This window comes from Physella acuta, unplaced genomic scaffold, assembly GCF_028476545.2.
Source record: "Physella acuta isolate Inbredline_101_S28 unplaced genomic scaffold, ASM2847654v3 ptg000540l, whole genome shotgun sequence".
Lineage (NCBI taxonomy): Eukaryota > Metazoa > Mollusca > Gastropoda > Physidae > Physella > Physella acuta.
Window position 1 is genome coordinate 124,950 of NW_026732059.1, and position 17,645 is coordinate 142,594.

The 17,645-nt window shown below is 32.1% G+C and overlaps 2 long non-coding RNA genes across 2 annotated transcripts; one reads left to right on the forward strand and one right to left on the reverse strand.

Annotated features, from left to right (window-relative positions):
- Nucleotides 1-1,112: 1,112 nt before the first annotated feature.
- On the forward strand, nt 1,113-3,783 carry LOC131945919 (uncharacterized). The gene is made up of 4 exons (XR_009387643.1): nt 1,113-1,149; nt 3,287-3,345; nt 3,485-3,534; nt 3,656-3,783. It is a non-coding gene; the product is annotated as an uncharacterized LOC131945919 (long non-coding RNA).
- A 5,123-nt stretch (nt 3,784-8,906) lies between these two features.
- On the reverse strand, nt 8,907-9,746 carry LOC131945918 (uncharacterized). Its single transcript, XR_009387642.1, has 3 exons — nt 9,687-9,746; nt 9,421-9,519; nt 8,907-9,252 (listed from the first exon to the last, which is right to left on the reverse strand). It is a non-coding gene; the product is annotated as an uncharacterized LOC131945918 (long non-coding RNA).
- Between the last annotated feature and the right edge of the window lie 7,899 nt (nt 9,747-17,645).

The window sequence follows — 17,645 nt, forward strand, 5'->3', positions numbered from 1 at the left end:
AGTATAATATCAAGATTGTCGAAAACTGGGTGGAAAATTGCAATTTAAAATTTTACTAATAAATTACATTTTAATGTCTACAATGTATTAATACTATAAATCTATTGATCATATAAGTACGTTATTATGTTTCATGACTACACGTATGTATCCTAAAATTGAAATGCTCAAATATTATACATATTTAAAAAAAAAATCAATAATATAGCTATCCACGATCTTTTTAGTACATATATTAATTTTTTATTTAAAAAAAAACACATACATTTTTAATAGAAAGGTTTTAATTGATTTTTTGCAACTTAAACTATCTATTTTACAGAAACTGACATTGATGTAAGTGATATCAATATGTTGTTTTCTATACCTTAATTATAACATGTAATATTGTCACTTTTTATCAGTTATTTGAATACAAATTCAAATTCACATTCATATAAACTAAAATACATTATATTAGCATAAAAATACAAATTACATCTAAACTTTTGTAGTTGTTTACTTTTGTAGTTCTATTGATCTATACTCTTTAACTTCGATAGTTCCTTAATTCTAATATAACCATTTATAATTACAAAAATTCACGAATATACGAATACAATTTTTCTTTTATATTCTTATGTCCTTATGTACATATGCAAATGTATCTATGTACTAATATATTAATAAGTACAGATATGTACTATTCTATGTATATATACATACACACACACACATATATATATATATATATATATATATATATATATATATATATATGTATATATATATATATATATTCATATATATGTATATGCTTAAATGATTATATGATGAAATACCAAGAGATAAAACGATTATATACATTTAAATAAACTTTTAGCATTATTTACACATATATTTATATATAAATTTATATACATACACACTTATGTATATATATATATATATATATATATATATATATATATATATATATATATATATATATATATATATATATATACGTATACCTGTATAATTGTATATGGATATATGTTAACATGATTTAAACTTTAATACTAATACATTTAAGTCACCATTTTTATTTCAGGTTAGACCACCTGAGGTTTTATCTGTTTGGAAAGCAGGAAGGGTTATATTATTCTGCAGAAATAGGAACAGTGCTAGGTATTTTGTAATTTGGTTAATGAGCTTATTTATTTAAAAAATTTAAAAAATTAAATTGCCTGTAATGGAAAAACTTAGTTTATACAGTCTTATCTGTTATCTATTTCAAGCTATCACCCGATTAAAGCAATCTTTGATTTAATAGAATTTGAGACATTTAAATACACGATCACGGCATCACCAAGCTAATTCATTTCAAGTGAAATATGACTAAAATGAATGTATATATTTGTTCACGCATTTTATCTTTCTCGCATACATAGTATAGAGAAAGTACTTTAATCGTGCAAAAAAAACGAGGTTGATGACATTTCATTATAAGTATTATGTCAAATTTGTAGTTCTGTATCAACTTTTCAGCGATTTCTATTAAATGGAAGTGGAACTTATTCTACTTTTAATATTTCAAAAGCCTAAAACTTGAGACCGATAAATGAAATTTTTATGTGTAAGTAAAATATCTAATTATCTGTCTTCTGTAAAATTTTGAGTAATATCCGTTGACCGGAAGTAGTAATTTACACTATTTCCGATTTCTCAAAAAACGCATTTGAATTTATAAAGTACTAATAATATTTCGCACTATTATATACAGATTGTTTGGCGTTCATTTGCTGTGCAATTTTTGTTTCTACGGGATTCTATTATATTTTGAAAAGTTTCAGTAATTAAATATGGATTAAAAATCATGTCTATTTCCCGAGGTGCCATCCCCCGTATTGTTATATAAATATATCCCAGAAAATTTAGGGGAGATCACTCCCGGTTTATTATCTTAATAAAAAGTTGGGTGAGACTTTTTCTTTTTGAAAATACTATTCAAAAGTGTATATTTAAAAATAAATTCATAGATGTATTTATAAATTGTTAATTTTTCAATTTAAAATGTTTAAGATACTAAACTGAATAATGGAAACCTTAAGAAATAACAATGAGCAACAATTTAATACAACTGGAAGAATTGACACATTTTCATGTTTTTCGTCATCCATGAAAATAGTTGCCAAACGTCTTCTAACAATTAAATTCGTTTGCTAGTAACATATGGTATTTGTTGCAATGGATTAAGTAATTAATCTACTAATTTGAATTTGAATTTAGTATAGCCTACCTATAAAATATTAAATATGGCTAGCCGATTAAAAGTATCAAAAACTTCTCTTTGGGAGATTTATAATTCATTTAGTTTAGCACAAAAGTGCCTATCTTCAAAAAAGTATATAGAACTGCATCAGCCTGATTATATATATATATATACATTATATATATATATATATATATATATATATATATATATATATATATATATATATATATATATATATATATATATATATATATATACTTTACTTATAGCACCTTTTTTTCTTACGCCATTCGGTGCCCCACACGGCCTAGCGATGCAAATTTTAGTATGATGTCTACATTACTCGTTTTAACGCATTATATAATCTTATACTATTTTAACAATAGATATACATCAACATATTACTTAAGAATCAAATAATACGCCTAAGCCTTACTTCCACTTAATTTGTACTAGTGCTAATTATTTAATCAGGTGTGTTGTACTTAAAGTAAGTAGTAGTTAAGTTCCCTTTCAAACTTGAAACTTGACGGTCTACGGTGCAAGAGAAATATAATTCACTTGTTTTTGTGACCTCGGCATATGCAGGGATAGTGTAGTCAGCACTATGCCCAGCCGCGTTAACTTACCCTACCGCGAGTTAGGACTGGTGTGGACTCATTGACGGTCTACTGACTTAAACAAGGATTCAAATTCGAGACTTACAGGTAACTTCGATTCAAATAATGTTTGATTTGTGTTTTTTTACCATTGTTTCTGTTCTCATAAAAGATTACGTACAATATCGCATCTCTATCCAAAATGTGTTTGCACCGCTCACTCAAATTAGTATTTATAAATAAAAGCTTTAATAACTTACCGCGTATGTGTATAAAATGATAAATAAATTCAAATTGGCATTTTATTGTAAAATATGTATGCTATGTACAGTATAAGATCGGATATTGCATTTAATTCGCAGCTAATCTAAGGGATGCAAAGGCGCTAGTTAGCAGCGAAATTATCTGCAACTTAAAGCACACTAATTGATGTACAATTTATTTCTTTCAGATTCGATCATCTCAGAGACGTGAAAAAATTTGAATTGAACAATCATAAAGTAGATCTATGTATGTTATAGCAATCACATATTTTGCATTTATGTTATGTAGTTTAACTAATTTACACTTTAAATAAATTTTCTAAAAACATATAGGCCTACACAATTTTTAAATGGTACATTTTTACTCTTAATTATAAATTCTACAGCTATGCATGAAGAATTCATGGATGCCAAGAACTTATAACAGTATGTTAACGTAAGTATATTTAACTATGTTATATTTAAAGCACAATAATTGTTTTCAACAATATTAATCCCGGTTCATATTTTGTTGGTTTCTTCGAGATTTACCAAATGTGATCAACTCGTTTTTACAGGAAGCTCCACACATCGTCTTACCTATTTCTTTGACCACAACTCGAGAAAGTGAATTTTAGTCTGTAAAATAAGCGCCTTTAGTCAACTAACAACTGAGCTTAGTAAACTGAAATCATAAAATAACTTCTCAAGCTCAATATTTATTAGCTTTTCTGATTATGCAAGCCAACTTTAATATATAAAGGAAGTCTTAGATATATAGCCTACTTATTATTTTTTCACAAATATTTCACTCATCAACACATTATTTAAAGCAATTTTTTTAGTAATAGCAAACTTGTCTTAATAATTTAAATTGTAAATGAGCTATATTTAGCTATACAATAATGAATAAGTGCAGTAAATTTTATCTTTAAATTTGATTATAGATATACTATATGCTAACAAAATAGTTATTTTGTCTTATATTATGCTTATAGTAGGATAACTTGCTAACAATATGTGTAAGCCATTTAGCTTTTGTACCAATGTCTCATTGCTGTATTTTTAGGAGTTCATAAATGTTTCTTTAAGCCGCTAGATCATTTCTTTTTTTTTTAAATAGTTTAGCCGTATTCTGTACGTATCCATGTTAATGTAATACGTATTTTCCAATAGATGTTTCAAATGGATATTGTTGTAATTAATCATTGGATATACAGTCTTGTAGAACAACTTTTCTGTAAGGTGTTTTCGTCTATACTATATATGTTTTTTTTACATTTAATAAAATACATTTGAAAGTAATGAATGCACTTGGCTTACTGTTCATGTTTACACATTGGTTTAAAAATATAATTGTGTTTTATATAAAAATGTATCAGAAGCGTAGCGACCCTTCCCGGCGCCCGGGGACAAACTTTTCTATTTGCACCCCCCCCCCTCAAGATTTCGATTTGCATCCCCCCTCAAACTTTCAATTTGCACCCCCCTCAACCCATTTTGGCGCCCCCCACCCCCTAAGGTCGGCGCCCGGGGACATATGCCCCCCCCCGCTACGCTACTGAAATGGATCAGCTGTGGTGGAAGAATAATCTATAGGTGCATAACGTGCAATTGTTGTTACAAGAAACTCTAAGCAATAATTCATTATGATAAACACTACTAATTAAAACTATGAATCACTATTTAGATTTAACTTAATTAATAAAATCTAAAGATACATTATTTGTAACATTTTGTTACATTAGGTTACCTTGCATCCGATTCTGTTATTTTAAGATTTTTATCTTCTGATTGTTCGTTTTATCTCTACTTAATAAATTGTGGTCATAAGGTAATCTATAACGTGTTTTAAGGTTTAGACCCAATACAAATCTTATAAACTATTGGGGTCTACAACGTCTGCATGTTATTCTTGTCAGTCAACTTATTGATTTAGGCCGACTGGTAGTGTGTTCACTGGGTTAATTGTAGGCTGCTTTGAATTTATTATGTTGTTGAGGGATATGTGATACACAAGATGTGGGGAAATCAGAACGATATTTTAACATGTCATCTTCAATATATATAATTCTCTTCATGGGGACCATACGAGGCACCACGCTGCTTAGCTACCACCCTCAACCCCACCTGACAGGGGAGCTACGGTTCACCACGAATGTTTACAACAGTAGAGCCGGTTCGAAAAGGTGACGGCTATTAGGGGAAGATAATTTAGTTTTTAAACGATTTGAAACTAAGGGGAGATATTAAGTTCTGCTTGATATTTTCATTGTCGTCTGTAAACAGCTGCTTTCACTGGGTGGGGTGTGGGAGTGGGGGAGACAGGGGGGGAATGGGGTAGTGTCGAATTCACAAATTATGAATTGTTGATAAGTAGAAAATAAAACAACCAGATAGCGGCGTATGCTACGTCGCTGGTCAGATCGTTTGTGATAATGAACCTCAGCTAGTAGATCAGACACAAGTAGTTCTATACACGAGACATTCACCAGCTACACGCAGAGAGCAGGTTGATTCAAGTGTAGTCTACCGTGAACTTTTCTTTAGAATTTTAGAAATAGAAACGGATGAAATCATTGTCGGGTTTTTCATATCTATACAAGTGTGTTGGTTACTGAATGTTATCTTACCCTGAATGATACATGATTACTCAAGCGTATACCGTTCTTATTTAAGACCTGATTAAGACCTACAAGATTGCTTAACTGTATGATTTTTCTGTACACTATTGATGTATAATTCACATTGTTCTTTGGTTCCCAACACTTTGATACGGTGGGCGACTACAATTTATAATTAAACCGATACAGAGACATACACGACTCCCCTCGATATTAAAGCGGTGGCTCACAAAAAAAAATAGATGTCCTTGCCAGTTTGTGAGGTTTCAGATTTCACTGTTTGTGTCATACTTATCTTTCTTTTGTGAAGAATAATACCAAGAAAATAACAGTTTTGTTACTGTGTCATATTATTAACACAATTTTAATATGTTAGGATATTAATCAGTAACAAGCTTCACAGTTTTATAAATGTGTTTTTGATTTGCCACGCTTATAAAACATGACAGCAGTGTTTCTTTCAGGTATACCCCCAGAAGAGATTCTACCCCTTCCCTCCACAAGAATTAGAATTTATATAGAAAATATATACTTTTAACAGTGTCCACCCTCCAGTAACTTTAGTCTGCCCCACACCCCGAACATTTAAAGCGCTCCCCGCCCCCTGGACAAAAAAGTCTGGAAGAAACACTGCTCAACAGATGAGTCGATTACATCAGGCTAGCGTTTTTTGTCAGATCTGCGAGTGTTACATGCTCTGATCACATATACAAACATAATACAAAGCGACATATCTATTATAATGGATCCAGACAAGCAGCGCTATAATCCAGACATGTTTACAATAGTATGCCAATTGTGAAGGGTAAGGAGAGAGATGTTTTCAAATTTTTTTATCTAAAGCCATTTGTACTCTCTCGTATACAGAGTAGGTCTATAGAGGAAGTATTGTAATCGTAAACAAAAATCACATCAGATTTTGAGAGTCTTTATTGTTTTAGACCTCAGTACTTCATTACATACAGTATAGGGGACTTATTTTCATCGGGCAAAAACTCTAAACCAGATTTATCAAAATGTTGGCGTTTTATAAGTATTCGAGTCGGAAAAACTGGGTTTTTCAATTATGTCCGTTTGTGTGTGTATGTCTGTATATGTAAACACGATAACTTGAGTAACGTTACAGCTAGTAAGATGAAATTTCATATATAAGTATTTATATCAAATGTCTAGTTCTCCATCAACTTTTCAGCTATTTCCGGTAGCCGGATGTGGGAATTCTACTTTTAGTTTTTCAAAGCTTATCACTTGAGTACTGTTTCAGATAGATAAACAAAATTTCACACGTAGGTAAAAAATATAATATACTGCCGTCTGTAAAATTTTGACTAATTACCGTTGACCGGAAGTAGTAATTTACGCTATTTCCGATTTCTAAAAAAAAAACCAAAATGAATTTATAACGTACTAATAATATTCATCACTATTATATATATTTTGTTTACAATTCACTTGGCGCGCAATTGCTTTTTTTATTTTCTACGAGATTCTATTTTAAAAAGTTTAATTAATAAACTATTGATTAAAAATAATGTCTAAATCCCGTGTTATCATCCCCCGTAGTGTTATATAAGAATATTCGAGAAAGTGTAGGGGTTTATTAAAGATAAATTACAGCATACTGAATCAAGATTTTAAAGGCACTGTAGTTGCAATATCAGTTGTGTAACTAGGTTATCCTACTTTTATACTCCTTAAGTCATGGAAGTTGTAGTTGAATTTTATTCTCATGTGTGTTTGCCATTTAATCCAATTTAAACACAGCCGACTGTATATCATTAATTAATTAGGCAGCAGCCTCGCTAGACATATTTAAGCATTTGTTAGTCAACAGTTCTCTATTTTCTTTTAAAAGTGGTTTATTTATATGTTACTTAGCTGTATATCTATATTACATAATATATAGGCCTACTTTTAAATTTAGTTACATTACCTTTGAATATAAATTTAATATGTTTCTCTCATCTTCAAAGACCCTCTGCTGAGAAAACACCTGTGGTCAAACCCCCTATGGTCAAACCCCCTATGATCAAACCCCCTATGGTCAAAGCACCGCTATGGTCAAAGCCCCGCTGTAGTCAAACCCCCTATGGTCAAAGCCCCTATGGTCAAAGCTCCGCTGTGGTCAAACCCCCTATGGTCAAAGCCCCTATGGTCAAAGCACCTGTGGTCAAAGGTCCTAGGACCCCCCCCCCCCCCACCCAAAGAAATAGAATTTATATAGAAATATATACACATTTTAAATGCAGCCCCCACCAGCCTTCCAGGAGAAAAAGTCTGAAAGAAACACTGTTGGGCCGACAACACACTCGAGGTCAAGTTAGTTCTACTTGGGCAAACACAAAAACCCACCCGCCATTTTTTGAACTTGTCTCCAACGAAGTAATTTGCCTGCCTTGCAATTCAATTACCTCCATCTGCAGTTCATCTGGGCAACTGGTTACAAGTTGTTACCATGTACTTGTTCCAAAATCATGGAACAGTTGTCCAGCGATTCATGCATTGCAATTGAAAAATTGTGAAACTTGTTAGCAGTTTTCACCATTTGAGTCACAATGTTTTCATCAATGTCTGCAACACGGAGGGTAGTTGTATTTGCGCCGGAATATAGATTTTCTAATTGTTTTGAATTTTCTGGTCAAAGTACCTTAGCCACTTCTAACAAACATTTTTTTTCCGTGAACAAAAAGATCTCCGCGGGCCGGATGAAAGGACCTCGCGGCCGCATCCGGCCCGCGGGCCGTATTTTGGAGACCCCTGGTCTATCGTGTTGTTTTGATTTCTTTGCTTGAGATTTTATCTTGCCTTCAAAACGTGTGAGTTTATCATTGACTGTGTTGATATTTTCTTCTAACTGGAGATATTTTCTTTCTAGTGAACCAGTTGTCATGTCAGTGATGTCTAGCTTGTGTAGCGGAGACTGGAACACTTCTATGGTCACTGGATACAACATTGAAAATCATGTTAAAATAGGAGTCTAATACTTGATGCAATAAATTATAAAAATAGAACATAATTGATTTTTTTCTGTTGTAATTAGCTACATAATAATAACAATCATGTATATAAAATATACATGTATTTTATATATATAAGCGTTAAAATTTAATTTTTAAAATATTTTTATTTTTAAAATTCATTACATTTGACTATGTACAAAATTTCATTCAAATTAAAGAAAATATTTGCTCATTGATGACTTATGTGTAGTATATTAAAGGTATTAACATATTAAAAACAAAGAATAAAACAAACGAAATTCGGGTACCAATGTCGAAAATCGACATAAAAATGTCTACATTGCTAATACACCAAATACCCTCACTGAAACAAAGCATAACAATCATAAGTTTTGGAAGTAGCATTGGCTTTAATAAAGCATAGTTAAAAATAAAAGCATGAAGAAATTTGTAACGTTCTACCCAGTAGGCTACCTAACAACGCCGACACATATTCTAATGTAAAACTTATTGTGTCCTCCAGTTGTAGCATAATTTCTGAAAACGTTTTGCTGTTATCATCGTTTAGCCAGAATTCCAATCTGATATTATCTGTTAGTATAGAAGTAATTAATTAAAGTGTTATTAAGAATGTGTAGCCGTACTTTTAATTTATAATATTGTATTAGTAAAGTAGTTTATTTGAGGTGTAAATAACAATGTAAACAATTAAAGTAATGTCGCCCTTAAAAAGAAAAACAAATTCCGTGTTTGTCTTACTTGATTTAACGAGATTAATATCGGATTTATAACATCTCTCAGACTGTCCAGATGTTTTAGAAGCCGTGAAATAGTTTGTACCTGATACAATGGTCGCATCTGGTAAAAATCAACAACATAGGCTTATGTTATCAACATACATTGTACATAGACGACTGCTTGTATTTGATTAGTTTTAAAAGTCGAGCAAAAACCTAATCTTTTAACTGAAGAACGATCAAATAAAATATATTTTGACCCGCATTTAGAATCTACCAACAACTTACCTTATTGTGATGTCTTCTATAATGAAGGAATAGAAGTGTCAATTATTTGAATGTGTTATTTCCGTGTTTTTGTTGTTTGACGATTCGACAAAACACTACTTGTCGTTTTATTTGGCTTGTTAGCTTATCAATGGAAATCAAAGTAACAACGGGGTTTTCCGATATTACGTTTACGCAGAGACTTGCCAGATTTTTAGAGATTAAATTAGCCAAATTAAATTCAAGCATTCTACATTTATGTTTTCCTCGACAGAACATTTAGATTTTCTTTTGATAATTTGAAATTACTTTGGAAATATAATTTTCTTTATTTTATTAATTAGTCTGTTTAATTTGTTAAATATCAAATGAAACGGTGTCATTGCATACATTATGTGGTTTTCGCTGATATTATTCTAGTGTTTCTTATGTCTGATGACGACGCCAATGTTATAATGAACAGACCAAAAAAATTGCGATATTTAGTAAAGTATTCACAAATCATGTTTTTAATTACTCATATTAAAAAATATATAATTGCGAGCTGCTTAAATTGTAAATGATGATTAAAACTTTAAGAGCCGCCTTTTGTTTAAACCACATCTCCATCAATCATTTCACACATAATGTTTGTTTAAGTCTGCTATCATAGCAATCTAACATACAAACAAATGTAAACCACACCTCCATTAATCACTCCACACATAATGTTTGTTTAAGTCTTCTATAATAGCAGTCTATGATACGAACAAATGTAAACCACACCTCCATCAATCATTCTAAACTTTAGCAAGAACAGTTGGAAAATTCAAACAAACAAATACAAAATTTGGACAAAACAAAGATTTAATTAAAAAATGTTTACCTTTATTTATTTTTTAAAAAAATCATTCAGCTGTTGTCGTGTGTTCTTCATAAAACTGAATTAGGATATTTTGTTTATGAATAGCAACATTCTTTAAGGCAAATAATTATTTAAGGACGACAATTGAAACAGGTTGGATTATATCCGTAGACTTCTTATAATAAAAATATTCTTCTAATTCCCAGCAACTTTGAGGATTACGCCCTTGGTCTAACTGTGGGGTGGGTAATATCACTGAAACAGTTTAAAGTTATCTAGGCCATTATGACTTGTAGAAATCCCATCCATGTTACTGATCATGTAAGAGCTGTAAGATGATACTACAAATTAATGGTATGCACAAGTAATAATAAATATGTAGAAGGATATATGTAGTGACATGCCGTCTTTTAAGTCATGGAGTAACACACACTAATGTAGTTTAGAGTTACAACAAGTTAATACAGTGCTAGAGTAACATTGCTTTAGGGAGAAATAAATAATTTAGTTCAATTTGAATTTGAACTACAAAATTCATGTTATGCGTCTGATAAACGTTATAAAGAAATTGAATAAGACCGGTGTCCTAATTTACGAGGTGGGCTTAAATTATCAGCATTGTATTTTATTTTGCTCTGACAGCTATTCCTAGATACTAGATGTAAACCTCTTAAATGGTTAGTTCTCAAGATTTTAAAAATGTAAATTTCGTCTTCCTCACTACTTTTCAAATAATTACGGTATCTATCTATATACGGTAGCTTATATATATAGAATTTATACGGAAAAAATCCTGAGTGATCTCCCCTAAATTTTATCCCTAATTGTTATGCTATTAAACTAGAATGTTGACGGCACTTGCAGGCAGACTGAGCTTTATATAGGCCTATATATATATATATATATATATATATATATATATATATACATATATTCATTTATATATATATATATATATATATATATATATATATATATATATATATATATATATATATATATATATATATATATATTTATGAGATATTTTGTCTGAGATCATTTGTCCTTGATATCATTTGTCCTGATATATTTTGTCTTGGTATATTTTGTCCTTGATATCATTTGTCCTGATATATTTTGTCTTGGTATCTTTTGTCCTTGAGATCATTTGCCCTGTCACCATATATATATATATATTTATATTTATATATATATATATATATATATATATATATATATATATATACATATATATATATATATATATATATATATATATATATATATATATATATATATATATATATATATATATGATTCTAACCGAAATTATTATTTATTTTAATTTATTGATGCTTTTAGCATTGGAGTAAATCTAGTCTTATCTTTTTCTTCATAAAAAGTGTCGCTAGGCTTCTTACAATCGAATGGCTGTTGACGCGGCTGCTGCGAATGTTATATTTACGTTTTCACACAAGTCACTCTATTTATAACGTAGACAAATTTCCCATCTATTTTAAGAAAACAACACGGTTACCATTTCTTAGCATGTGCCTTCAAACTTTCTCAACATAGTTATCCCGCTTGCAAACATGAAAACACATACAGAAGTACCAACACACACACATACAAGACTGCATACACGCACCATCACACTCAGACAAAATCCCACATTACCTAAACATACCCATACAAAATTTAAAACATATTTCAGTCTTCTATTCTTTCAATGTTATGCGAAATTTCCAATTTTCGTTTAACGTAATCAACACGTTACGAACATTATAGTACTAATCGTATATGGTAGATTTAACAATAAACGTGTAATGTATCCATACAAAGTTTGTAGTTAGAAAATGTTAGTGTATGAGTGTTAGTCGACACCTCGGTTACTGGTTTTTTAAATCGCTATTATCTTTATTCCTTTAAAGTCAATAGTTTTTAACGACGAAAAATACCAGCTTACCTGACTTATCCAGTAATAGCTAGCATCGGTTATCTGTCCTTGTATGCAAACATTTCTTAATGTTAATAATTATTTCGAGCATACACTTGTTTTAGAGCTTGTGAAAAATTCAGAAATTTTTTATGGAGTCTTAGGATGAACCACCCATATAGCTTAAAAACCACACTAAAACGTCACAAGAAATACGGAGATTGCTAGAGGTACTAGTGGTTTTAAAATGTAAATGTGAAACATATGCTAATGATCCTAACAGAGCTATTGCCAAAGTTAACCCTAGCAGAAATAATCAAATTGTAAAATAGTGAGCAAAGATAGATAATTGCTGCTGTTACAAAAGAAAATAAGATGTATTGATTCGTCAATAACACGTCAACAACGGTACTAAATTTTTGGTTACTTACGGTAATTCCTATATTTTTTGCGATAATTTCATTGCGTTGTGTATATATGTGGAGCAGTGCGTGGTTTATATGATTTAGACGTGTTGTTGATAAGTTTGTATCCGAGGTTTGCCGTTAATTTATGTAAACAGTAACTTTTTGCAACGATGCAGGGCAGTACCACCAGTTATGTTGGCAGTAGGTCACCTCGTGCAGCCAAGCATGACATAATTAAATCCAAGTGTGTTGAAAAATGTTAAAGGTAAACAGAGCAAATCAGCGGCAATTAAACTATTTCGGCCAAGTGGTTAATTTTTACACCATCCTACAATATTGTGGTTTAATAGTGTCAACTATTTAGAAATAATAAAGTAACACAGCATTTAGAATGACTAAAGGATCACATAGAGCATTTAGGATGACTAATGTAGGACATGTACCATTTCGAATGATTTCTTTACGAATCACAATGTTTAGAATAACAGCAATAACTTAAAATTATGTACCTCTTACAGCAATAAAGCTAGTAGTCTCGAACTAGTAAACAAGGTGAACTACTGATTATAACTTCTTCAATTCATCAAATGAGTGACACACTTTGTCATTTACGTTGGCTGGGCTACAGGACATTACCCCCCACACGGGGAAACAGTGGCGTAGGCAGGGGGGGGGGGGGGTTAGGAGGGGTCATAATCCCCCCCCATAGACCACTCGGTATATATAAAAAGTATAAGGGGGGGGGGTGCAAATCGAAAGTTTGAGGGGGGATGCAAATCGAAAGTTTGAGGGGGGGGGGTGCAAATCGAAAGTTTGAGGGGGGTGCAAATCGAAAGTTTGTCCCCGGGTAAAAATTGGAACCCCCCCTTGAGACGATCCTGGCTACGCCACTGCGGGGAAATTACCCCCCGGACATTTCCCCATCGTATTTACTCACGGAGCTTTTAGCCCCTGTGAATTACCCCCCTGTCAATTACCCCCGGGAAATTACCCTTCACCCTCAAGTTAGAATCCTAACTCTAACTAGAATAATATACCTTTATATTACCTTAATCCAAACCTTAAGAAAAAGTCCAAAACCTAAGCATCCATCTCAGCCTAAAACTTAACACAAAACCAACGATAGGCATTGGTTTAAGCCTTACCCTAACCCTTGCCATAGCTATTGCCATAACTCGGGTCTACGACAAATTCCCGAAAGACACTTGCCCGAATGCGACAAATGCCCGAATGGGCACGTGCCGGAATGCGACAAATGCCCGAATGGACACTTGCCCGAATGCGACAAATGCCCGAATGGACACTTGCCCGAATGCGACAAATGCCCGAATGGACACTAGCCCGAATGCGACAAATGCCCGAATGCGACAAATTACCCTAACCCTTGCCATAGCTATTGCCCTAACTCGGGTCTACGACAAATTCCCGAAAGACACTTGCCCGAATGCGACAAATGCCCGAATGGGCACGTGCCGGAATGCAACAAATGCCCGAATGGACACTTGCCCGAATGCGACAAATGCCCGAATGGACACTTGCCCGAATGCGACAAATGCCCGAATGGACACTAGCCCGAATGCGACAAATGCCCGAATGCGACAAATTACCCTAACCCTTGCCATAGCTATTGCCCTAACTCGGGTCTACGACAAATTCCCGAAAGACACTTGCCCGTAGGCCGCTTGCTCTTCGACTAAAAGTTTTTATCCTACAGCAAACACTGAAAACGTGTATAGAACACATAATAAACTTAAGTTGGGTGGAATCGAATAATAATTTAATTGGATTAATTTAGTCTGAAATATTTTCCACATTCACTTTACTTTGCTAATAAGTCTTGTCCAAAATCATGTATATATCCTGCTTGGCTCAGTAATGTAAATAAACAGCACGTATAGTTTAATTAACATTAATTATTAACAGCAATATACATTTTGATGGTATGTACAATAAATTAGGGAAAGTCTTGTAATCGTGCAAAAAAAAAAAATCGAGATTTTTACAAATCTCGACGTTTTACACCTCACGGATACGGAAAAACAATTTTGCAATCTTGTCCGTATGTCTGTGTGTCTGTCTGTCTGTGTGTGTGTGTGTCCGTGTGTAAACACGATTACTTGAGTACCGTTACAGCTAGGTTGATGAAATTTCTTATATAAGTATTTTAGCACAATCGATTTCCGATAACCGGAAGTGGTACTTTTCCTACTTTGAATTTTTCAAAAGCCTATAACTTGATTACTATTTAAGGTAGATAAATAAAGTTTTACATGTAAGTAAAAGATCTAATTCTCTACCTTCTGTTAAATTTGAGTAATTTCCGTTGACCTGAAGTAGTAATTTATGCTACTTCCGATTTCTCAAAAAACTAATGTAAATTTTTAAAGTACTAATAATAGTGCGCACTATTATGCACTTTTTTATTTGGCGTTCACTTGGTGTGCAATTCTTTTGTCTACGAGATTTTATTCTATTTTTACAAGCTTTTATTTAACTCACTTCCTCTGTCGTCAGTCCAGACGGAAACGCAGGAGTGAAAATTCGGACAGTTCTACTTGACCGATACGATTCACATTTGGCACGTGGGTCAAGACATGAAGACAATGCAATCTGAAACTAAATTTGACTTAATTGGATGCCTAATTGATTTTTAATGAATTAATTAAAATTTGGACCGAATTAGTAGGCATGTCTAGCCAACCACACCACACGCGTCATCACCTTCAATAGCTGCGCCATCACGTAATGGCTGCGTTCAAAAACCATTGCGCGCCTACTGAACGTGATGTTCAGTAGGCGCGCAATGGTTTTTAGTCATGTAACTCTATTGTAAATAAAACATGTAAAGTACTGAAAAAAAAAATTCATAAAAAACGTTTTAATAACAAGCTTTTATGTAATGATGCACTAAAAAGTAGAAAATAAATTATAGACTACTATTTAAATAACTATAAAGAAAAGCGTGGGTGTCTTCCTTAACATTAGTAAAGGTATCCAATAGATACTAAAGTGACCCACGCTTTTCTTTATAGTTATTTAAATAGTAGTCTATAATTTATTTTCTACTTTTTAGTGCATCATTACATAAAAGCTTGTTATTAAAACGTTTTTTATGAATTTTTTTTAAAACTTTAAGTATTTAAAATGGATTAAAAATCATGTCTATAGCCCGAGTTCCCATCCCCTGTTATTTTATTTAACAATATTCGAGAAAGTTTAGGGGAGATCACTCCCGGTTTATTTTTAAAAAATACATATTTGTTTAAAAGTATATCTCGTAAATTACATTTTTTTAAATTCATGATAATTATTAGCTTCAGTTAAATCAACCGAATAATTATATTTAATTTTGTTAAATCAATGTTAAATGTACGCTAAGTTTGGTAAATGCTTTATTATTTTAATAGTATTTAAAAATATACCAATAGCAATTTTCTTCCACTTTGTAAAAATATGCATTAAAAAAAAAAGTTGTAAGGAACACATGAATACATTACTGGATTTAATTTAACATAACACTATCGTAAGAAATCGATTACCGTCTAGTCTAGTTAGTTAGTTTATAGAACCTTCATATAGAGGTGAGGTGTTTTTACATCATTGAAAATAAGCACTAGGCTACTTATAATTGAGTGGTATGTCCAGATGAAAAATTCTAATCATCTGCGAGATAACATGATTTGCCGGAGATTTACATCGTAAAATATCACATTTACACTATACCATAACTAATGCTGTGGCTAGTTGCAGATATTAAATTAAAACGTTTAACGAATTTTGCAAAATATGGCTCTCACATGTTGGTATGTCGAATATAAACAATTATTTTAATACACAAAATGATATGACAATTTGATCTACGATCAAAAAATGCCAGAACTGTGAATCTCGTAAGTAGTTTGTGAAAACGCACATTGATTCTAAATGAATTTAATCCGTGGTTGGGAACAAATTCGGAAACAACTAAACAGTGAGCAATCATTCAATGTGACATCCGTGCTAGAAAGACTCATTTTTAAAATACAATTTATCTCCCTTTTGTAGTTCTAGTACTGCTAGACACGACCCGTGTGTGACCTTATCCCTAATCCAAACTTCAGCTATATAATCTTCTGTGTTTTTGTCATCGTCATAGCCAGAGGTCTTGTCTGTACAATCTGACGACGTTGCTGGCTCTTGTGTTTCTGATTTCTTGGTTTTTGTTGACAAACGTTTGCGATATAGTATGATTGATGCATTACCCTTGAATACTGTATTTACATTAAAACTGAGACAGTAAAGTCCGTCTGTGGGTACTGTGAACTCTCCAGTCGTTGGCTGAAAACATCCGTCAGTATTACCTAACATTTTACTAAAATCTGTAATGATATCACCAGCGTTGAGGAATAAATAATCTTTTATCCTGGCACCAAACGCAATACTACATCGACAACACTTTCTGTTGGAAATAAAGAAATGATCACATTACCATTTGTTCTTTGATAACCCATGATATTATAAAGGTAAGTGAAGGCTTAAGGTACACGATATCGTATGTGTGTAAAACCTTTATTATTACACTATTAGATCTAAGACAAAACTTGATAGAATTTTTACAAGCATAATTTAGTATAAAAATATATCAATGTATCACATTTTGCTGATGTACTCACCCAACGCATTGAGCTTTTCAGCTAACTGGAAGAAAAATGAAATAAACTTAATGACCTACATTGAGCGTACATTAACTTGGAATGCATAAAACTAATTCATAGTATACTTTAGTTATAATATACCAGAATAACTAAGTTAACAATATAATTGTAAGGAAA